Source organism: Marmota marmota, unplaced genomic scaffold, assembly GCF_001458135.2.
Source record: "Marmota marmota marmota unplaced genomic scaffold, marMar, whole genome shotgun sequence".
NCBI lineage: Eukaryota > Metazoa > Chordata > Mammalia > Rodentia > Sciuridae > Marmota > Marmota marmota.
In genome coordinates, this window is record NW_025999942.1 from 254,029 (window position 1) to 263,314 (window position 9,286).

Genomic DNA, 9,286 nt, shown 5'->3' on the forward strand with positions numbered 1-9,286 from the left:
TTTCTAATTATTATCTCAGATATTTTTATAGTGAAGGAAAGCTAACTAACACAACACACAATATAGCACAAATTAAATGAATTTTTGTCACTGTAACAGGCTGACTCATATCTTCCCCCAAATACATAAGTTGTAAACAGACACACACACACACACTGGCATTTCAAGTCTTTTATATAAACTAGGAATTAGGTGGAAATTAAGCCCCTGTACCTTAGACTATGACTGGAATTTTGAGTTTGGGCCTTTAAAGAGGTAATTAAGGTAAAATGAGGCAATTAGGGTGGGCCCTAATCCAATGTGACAGATGTCCTTATTAGAAGAGGAAATTTAGACACACAGAGACACCAGTGGTGGTGCCCACAGAGGAAAGGCCATATGAGGACACAGCAAGAGGGCAGCCAAGGAAAGAGGCCTGAGAGAACCAACCCTGAAGATACCTTGATCTTAAATTTCCAGTCTCCGGACTGTGAGAAATAATTGTCTATTGTTTAAGTCCCCCAGGCTGTGGCACATTGTTAGAACTGCAAGAGCATACTAATAGAATTAGTAAACAGACTTTTTCAGATAACTTAAATCTATTCCCTTAAGTATAAAACCTTTGAAAATACTCTATATGGAAAGATATATTTCTTTTTTTCTTTTTATTTTTGTATGACATATCTTAAATATGGCATCCTTACTCTGTTGGAACCCAGGCTTCATACATACTAGGCAAGAGCTCTACCACTGAGCTACACCCTCATCCCAGGAGGGATTTATTTCTAAGCCAAATCTATAAATGATAATGTAATTAACCCTTTGTTGATCCTCGCAAGTCCTGTCTTGATAATTTTCTGTGATATATCTCTGCCAGGCCCTTAGCAGACTTGAGGGCCCATTAACCTGCTCTCCCTGAGTGGCCTCAGGGTATGGGGAGATGCTCTGAATGACCACGCCTTCCAGTCCTGAAGCAAGAGACTCTGACCAATCACTGCATTTCTGGTGACTTGGGGTATTGTCCCAGCTCTGATAGCAAGGCTTGTATTCAGGTGTAGGCATCACCCACAGGAGTTGAGCTACACTCACCTATTCCTTTGTAATCCTACCCCTTGCCTCATTTGAATGGCTTCTTCCGAGTAAAAGGGTTCAGCTCATGCTCTTCTCTTTTTTTCCATAGACCCCTAAGGTCAGAAAAGCTGTGGCAGGACAGAAAAAGGTATTTGTCTCTCTCTGTGTGATTATTTCATACCAGCCCAGTTCACCTGGAGTGACCTTGAGTGTTTAGTCGTGGGTGCTCTGCTTCTTTAATACTATTGTGAGTTTTTAGTTTGTTTTTATTTTTTGTCCTGGTCTCCTCCTGCTGTACCAGGCTGCCACTTTCTTCTATTGTGTGCCTACCTCCAGAGGTTGCCTTCTTCCTAAGGTGGTTTCTAACTACTTATGAGTTGGAGATCAGATAACCAGGTCTTTCTTTCTGTATGAAGGAGGTGTAAACAAAACCTAAAGGAAAGCCTAAAAAACAAAGTATATAAAAAAAAGTTTGATGCACAAACTTGGTGACTTCTCTTTTCTCTCCCAAGAGAATATTTTAACTTCCTTTCTAGATTTTAGCAGCATGGCAGAGAATTGAGATTACCATCTAGATAACTCACAGATAACTGAGACCTTGCTTTTCTGGGCAAAATGATGGCAAATCCTCTGTAGATATGAAATGTTTTCCCAGGGGACCAATTGTGAGGTTTATTTATGTTTCATCTGTGTTCCATCTGCCTGTCAGAGAGCCTGCAGTCTTCCAGCATGTGTGGCTGTTCCATGGAACTACTGTCAGGAATGGCTGCTCTTCATGCTTTCCCTGCCTGACATTCTGCTACATTTGTAACTCTCATGGAAGCCAGATGTAATTTATGTTCCTATAGAAAATTTATTTTCCTTCAGAAAAATCCAGAAGGATACTGGATTTTTACTGGTAATGTAATTTTTTCCCCAATGTCAAAATAAGAGTTTCAAGGACCAAAACTGAAGTTAGGCAAGTTGGCCCAGGAGACAGAAGTCTCTGGCACTGGGTTCTAAATTGACTCTGGTTCCCATGGAGCTGGGGGTGGGAAGTGGTGGTATGTTGGTACCTAAGGGAAAGATGTTCAATTTGAATTAAAGATGATTTAATTTAAATGAAATTATTTCTCTTTACTGTTTAACTCTGAGCAGAGCTGTATTAATACCTGATGCCTCTGGCCTATTAACTGACCAAGTTTGTTTCATGGGTTCCTAAGCAGTGGTTGCAGTGGACCAGAGAAGGATAAAAGTGGACTGCTCATACTTTCAGCCTTCTTCGTGGCCACTCTAGAACCACAGACCCTTCTATCTTCCATGTCTTTCCCATGGTATCTTAAATATGACATCCTTACTCTGTTGGCAGATATGGAAAGAAGAGATCTAGAGAAAAGATAAATTTTATGGACACATTAGGCCCAGATAAGCCATTTAACCATCTGAGGAAGTATTTTTACTGGAAAACACAGAAACCAAGAGCAAAGAAAACTAACAATCTTTCCCATACTTTTTCCCCACAAGCCTACAACAGCCCTCCTGAGGCCCTAGTCATATTTCCCCAATCCCATCTAGAATATTAACATATAGTACTGTCTTTAGGACTAATAAGATAGGGCTTTGCAAACTTGAAATAACCAATTAGCTTTCTGAGTCCTCAGAAATAATGTAAGGAAGTTGGGCTATTGAGTATGTTTGTAATCCATATTTATTCCATAAATATTAAACACCTATTTAGTCCCAGTCATTGAGCTAAGTACTATGAAAGGGTTACTAAGACGAGTCAGACAGGGACACTGCATTCAAAGAGCTTGCTGTCTAGAGTTTAGAGGGGGTCATACATATACACCTATATACATACATACTTATACCACAAGATAGAGGAGTTTTCCTGCCCTTAATCCTACTGTCCCTCTGGCTCATCTGAAATAATACAGTAAGGTAGTAAAGCCTTGTGACTTCTAAAGTGGCTTTCAAGAGAACTGGCTGCTTGGAAACTCCCCCTTAAAGTCAGGAGAGTAGTTCAACTTCTGTGAACGTGCACCGCTGTAAGGAAGCCCTAAGTAGCAACATGGATAAAGAGGTCATATGTAGGACTGCTGAGGTGCCAGAGCCTTGAGAACCCTTTCTGGACCTTAAGCCCTACCCAGCACTCAGCACTTCAGCCCATAGAACAACAAGCAAGGAGAAGGTCTTTTTTCCCAAGCCACTCGGTCTTGGGATGAATTTTTATGCAGCAAGGGATAACAGATGTGGAAAGAATAGAGATTGGTGTTCAAAGCAGTCTTCTCAGAAAGATCTTATTCATTTATGAAAGACTGAAACCCTCAGTTTTCCACTCCATTCCCACTTTAAAGGGGCCAGAGAGACAAACATAATCAAGATAAATAGGACCCCCTCTTTTAGCTGATGATGTTCAATATAGTACTGTGTTGCCAGAGGTGTTTGGATATTATGTTTTGAGTTTCACATCACAAAATGTCTACAAAATGCCCATCTGTGAGTATACATGAGATAGTCAACACTGTATTATACCATAGTCTGTGTATTAGATGACTTAGCCCAACTGTAGGCTAACATAATGTTCTGATAATGTTTAATATAGATGTGTTAATCAGCTTTTCATTACTGTGTTTGAAAGATCTAACAAGAACAACTTATAAGAGGAAAAGTTTATTTTGACTCATAATTTCAAAAGTTCAATCTATGGTTGGCCTGAGATAGGGATTTAGGGTAAAGAGAGGTACACTGAGTCTTCAAGGAAACCCCTAGAAGCCACTGAAATGCAGAAAGCAGGGTTGCAAATCTTGAGCAACATGCCCTTGGCCTATGACCTCCTAAAATGAGGGCAATCAAAACACAGGCTCAGGGAAAACTGGAGTGAAATTGTGCAGCTCCATCCTGGCTCCATTTTCAGTCTGGCCCCTACCTATAGTCCTTCTGTAAATATGGGATCCCCTACCCAAGGAGGGGCTTCTCACTCTAGAGATAGGCTGCATTCTCCCTTGAATATGTGTTTACCTCCTAACAAACCTGTCTATGCCTTTATCTACCTTGTGCTGAAATTCATTTCTGTCATGTATACAAAGAAACCCACTGGTCCTGAGTTGAATTTTCCCTTCCCTCTGAGAAATCCTTGAACCCTTCTTTGGAAATATGTTTTCTCCTGTGACAGACCAAATTCATAGCTCTAGGGCTGCGGTGAGGCAGAATATCAAAGCTGAAGGGTGTGGCAGAGAAAAGCTGCTCAGTTTGGGATAGCCAAGAGGCAGAGAGAGCTTGAGAAAAAGGAGCCAGGAATAATATAATCCCCAAGGGCATACTCCTAGTAACCTACTTTCTCCAGCCATGCCCCACCTGCCTACAGTTATTACCCTGTTATCCATTCAATTAATTAATTCATCAAATGGCTCAATCTACTGATTAGGTCACAGCTCTCATGATCTAATCATTTCACATCTGAACATTTCTGCATTGTATCATACATGAGCTTTGGAGGATTCCTCATATCCAAACCTTAACAGTAAGTTAAGATATACTATGATGTTTGGTATAATAAATGTATTTTTAGTTCTGATATTTTCATCCTATAAAGGGTTTATCCAGACATAACTCCATCATAAATTGAGGAGCACCTGTACTAGCTGAGTGCCAATCAAGCACTCAGAGCAATTTTTTTCCTACTTAAAAAAGAATCCTGAGCTGGGTGTGGTGGCACACACCTGTAATCCCAGCAGCTCAGGAGGCTGAGGCAGGAGGATAGAGTTCAAACCTGGCCTCAACAAATTGCCAAGGCCCTAAGCAACTCAGTGAGATCCTGTCGTTAAATAACATACAAAATAGGGCCCCTGAGTTCAATCCCTGGTACCAAAAGTAAAACTAAAAAAATAAATCTTGGGCAGAGAAATCCTGGTCTTCTTCATAAGAAATACACACTGAAGTATTTAGAGATTAAAGGGAAAATATTTGTTACTGACTCTCAAATACTTCAGAAAAAAATAGTTTTTCTCTAATATAAAACATAATATACAGTATAATCATATACTAGAGAGTGTATAAATAAGAAATCAGGGGCTGGGGATGTGGCTCAAGTGGTAGTGCGCTCGCCTGGCATGCGTGCGGCCCGGGTTCGATCCTCAGCACCCCATACAAACAAAGATGTTGTGTCCGCCAAGAACTAAAAAATAAATATTAAAAAATTCTCTCTCTCTCAAAAAAAAAGAAAAAGAAAGAAAGAAATCAGATGGAGCAAGATAGTCACAATAGGTGAATCTGAGAGAAATGAGTTCAGTATGCTATACCTACCCTTACAATTTTCTGTAGGTTTGAGATTACATATTTTCAAATTGTTACTAAAAAAAGTAACTCCTGATATAGACATATGTACCATGTGGATAAATATTTAGTCTTCCAAGTGCTACCTATCATGATCATGATGCAGAGAAGCCATGCAACCTTCCTGGGTTCTGGAATTCCAGCAATGAAAAGGAAGTCAGCATTTTGGCCCTGCTCCCTTAGCTACTCAAGATTAAATCAACATTTCCCCCACCCACCGTTACTAAGGTAGGGGGATCTTAGTGTAAGCTTTGTTTCATGTACATCTGTCTTGCTCCCCATTAGATGTTCAGCCCCAACAGAGCAGGAGAAAGACTACTGGTAATATGACATTCATTCGTTGAGGCAATCATTCACTCCTGAATTCATTTCATTTAATTGAACACTACACTTATTAAAAACTCTTCTGGTCATCTGTCTGGCTCATCTCGCTCATATTAACTAGAATAATGTCCTATACCTACTGGTTAACTTTCTTAGCCATTGCCTGCACTCAGCAGATTGGCCACTGGGAGAAAGGGATGAGGGTTCTCCTAATGGTATAGACTCTGTCTCCAAAAATGGAATAGAAAACCCCATCTCTCACTCTTTGGATAGAAGAACACTGGCTTCATTTTGTCTTTGCACACTCATATGGTAGAATTGTGTAATATCACTGGTTTAAAGGAATACTCTACATACCTGTAGTCTCCACTCTCCTCCTATACCCATAATTGTACTATATGATTTTTTTTCACCAGACATAGTTGTAATATTTGGCAGCTACCATCTGACCTGTGCTACTAGTTTACTTCATGTTCCAGCATGAGGTGTTGTTGAATATTTTTATTTTTAATATATGACTTGCTCAACTGCAATTTCATGAAATTCTCATAGGAATACTGCTTTTGTGAGCCCCTTAATTCTAATCCTGGTTATCTTCTGCAACTGACTTAATCTGGGATTTTTTAGCCTTGTTTCCTAAGTAGTAGGGACTTGTCAAATATAATCAGAGGCAGCCTTAATTGGGATCTCAATCTTATAACATTCCCTGCTGGTGAGTGCTACTTTGAAGAAAAAGACTGCTCAAAAAAAAGGCTGCAGGCTACTGTGTGCGCTTTTGAGGCAAAGAAAAGATGGTGATCATGTGATGAAAAGAGACTTAAGAGTTAGATTTCCTTTACTGTCAAGTGTCTCAAGTGTTTAAGCACCTTTGGACCAGACCTGGGAGAATCACAGGGCTCTCTATAACGTCCCATGGCCTCTGGGAAAGCAGCTAAGTTTTTATTAACTTAACCCTAACCTCCCCTGCAAGGGTGGGAAAACATTACACTTAGCAAAGTTGGGCTCTGCATTTGCCATTCAAAAGAGAGATGGGAAATCAGAGAGGGATATGATAAGGGTAAAGCATTCATTTTGCTTTCTTCCCATAAGTCTTGGAGGAGCTAACTCATGTAATTATAAAAGGAAATTTTTAAAAAGGGAGAAAGAGAAATCTTCAATATCCCAGGCTATTAGAGGCATGCCCTGAGAGATTCCATAAAGCAAAGCTGATCTGAGGGTTAAGGTGATGAACCGGGAATATTGAAAGAAAGAAAAGTGGACACCATATACTATCTGTGAGCTGCAAAGACAGCTTTAAACAAGTGTACCTATTGTGGTTTACACCTTAATTATTGTATTTTATGAGACTGTGAATTTTATTGAAATACAATTTGTTTACTCAAATTTCCCTCTGCCATATGGCTCAATAATTAAAGCTGTCTCATAAATTTCATGGGTCAGGATGAAGACTAAATTATGCTTCATACTAATACTTTATTCCGGAATAATGTTGTCCCATTCATACCTATACCAAAGATGCAATCCTGCCTTGGGAGTCGGCCTGAAGGATTTAAGATAGCATTTAAAAATCTCTCTTCAGAAGAATGGTCCTCTACTGTTGCTCTCAAATCATGTGAGGGATTTGTATTGATTGCAAAATAGACAAGGAATACATCAAAGACACTCCTCATGCCTGAGGAGAAAAGGTATGAGGTTGACTCATTCCTGACAAAGGAACATTTTATTATGTCATAACAGAAAAGACAATTGCACGTTCTTCTGAGATGGCATTTTCTGGTGAAACAGAAGGAGTCTTATTCCTTGATAGGAGGAGGAAGCTTTTTAATATGTTCAATATTTCCTCTTTTCAGTTAGAAATTCTCTCCTAGTGATCTTCAGAAATAGTCTGAAGACTGGAGGGGTTTGCAGTAGTGAAGAGCCCCAGGTGTTTTCTGTCACTTTTTTATTTCATCTGCCCCATCCTGGTGCTGCCTAAGAAGAGAGAAGGAAAAAGATTCCTGACAGTTTTCACAGAAAAGATAATTGTTCCTCTGCTGTGTTAACAGGGAAAGGAAAGATGCCAGATGCAGCTCTGGGCAGTGATCAGAGTTCAAAATCAACCTAAGAACAAATGGCAAAGGATTTTCTTTTGTTTAACTGGAATCTGACTGGAACTACCCTTTCCACTGCTGTCCAGAGTCTCCCCACCCACCGCAAAAAAAAAAAAAGAAAGAAAGAAAACAACAACAAAAAACTCATCCCAGTAGCTGCAAAAGAGTGAGCCCTTCAATAAGCCAGGGGCCTAGAGCAAAAGGGGTAGGGGATTCGAGTGAGCCATCCTTGGCTGAGATTAAGGAACTGGGAGGCAAGAAGGTAGAGCCAGATTGCTCTAATTCCAGCTGTGTGAAGGTGAGTATGAGTTGGAGACATGAGAAGGACATAGCTCAGGACTAGCCAATGCTGCATGTGTGCTGCCCCTTATAGGAGCAGCCCAATGGGAGCTAGAGGGATGCCCCTAAATTCCTGGCCAGGCAGAGTTTCCAAAGGTCTATTTCTCCTTCCCTGCCCTCAGTACATGTTGGTGACAATGACAGTGACAAAAGGCATCATCTTTACTCTGTAAACTATCCAATCGCTTCTCACAATCACCTCATTCATTATGAAAAGATCAGGTAAGAGGATCATGCCTGTTTCAGAGACAAAAATATTAAAGATCAGAAAGTTTAAATGATTTTCCTAATCTCACAACAATAAATTCAGGGCTCAAATTGTTCAGTGTATATACTTCCATATGCTATGTTCTTTGCCACACCAAGTTTCCATCCTAAAATCACTGGAGAAAAACCCAATATTAGGAAAAAGGACTGGCCTTTAAGAAATGTCTTGTCATAATGCTGAATAGTGTACTTAGCCTGCCAAAGGCAGGATTTTCAAAGTAAGGTCATATATTTCACAGGCTTCTGTTTTATGCTTTTGTATTTGACAAGTTCAGGTTGCCTGGAAACAACTAGCAGCAGAAATGAAAAACCAATACCACATTTAAAAAAAAAAAAAAACTTTAATTGAATTTATACTCAGATGGAATTCTGGTTTCAACATTCTGTTTTATGGCCTTCAAAAACCTAGCTTCTCTTCACTGTAACTAATAAAACTCATTTGAAATGACTTTGTATATTCAATATGTGCCTCAATAATCTCAATGATGGTAATAAATCTTTCTGTCAGACATGCTAATCACTGTGGAGAAAGGACTATCAGGTGTAATTCTTGCCCTTGAGGAGCTGGCTACATTATTGGGATTGATGGCACACATGCTTCTTGACTAGGATGGAGTATATTCCAATAGATGCATCATAAGTTGAAAATATAGTAAGTCAAAAATGCATTTAGTGCACCTAACCTATAAACATCTTAGCCTAGCAACATAGTATACTGGAGGGTATGGATTATTTTCCTTTTTGAATGTATGACTGGCTTGGAGCTGCCCAACATCATGCAAGACGAACCAGCTACAAATCATAAGCCCAGTTGCTTGGCAGGCTTGCTTTGAGCCTATAATAACACAGTACATCATGGCAGGAGGAACTTCTCCAAAAAGAGAGAGGGTCCCAATATCCCC

General features: G+C 39.8%; 1 long non-coding RNA gene across 1 annotated transcript; it reads left to right on the top strand.

Moving 5' to 3' along the window:
- The first annotated feature begins 247 nt into the window (after positions 1-247).
- Positions 248-9,024, top strand: LOC125616304. The gene is made up of 3 exons (XR_007346925.1): positions 248-1,266; positions 7,374-7,380; positions 9,014-9,024. It is a non-coding gene; the product is annotated as an uncharacterized LOC125616304 (long non-coding RNA).
- The last annotated feature ends 262 nt before the right edge of the window (positions 9,025-9,286 follow it).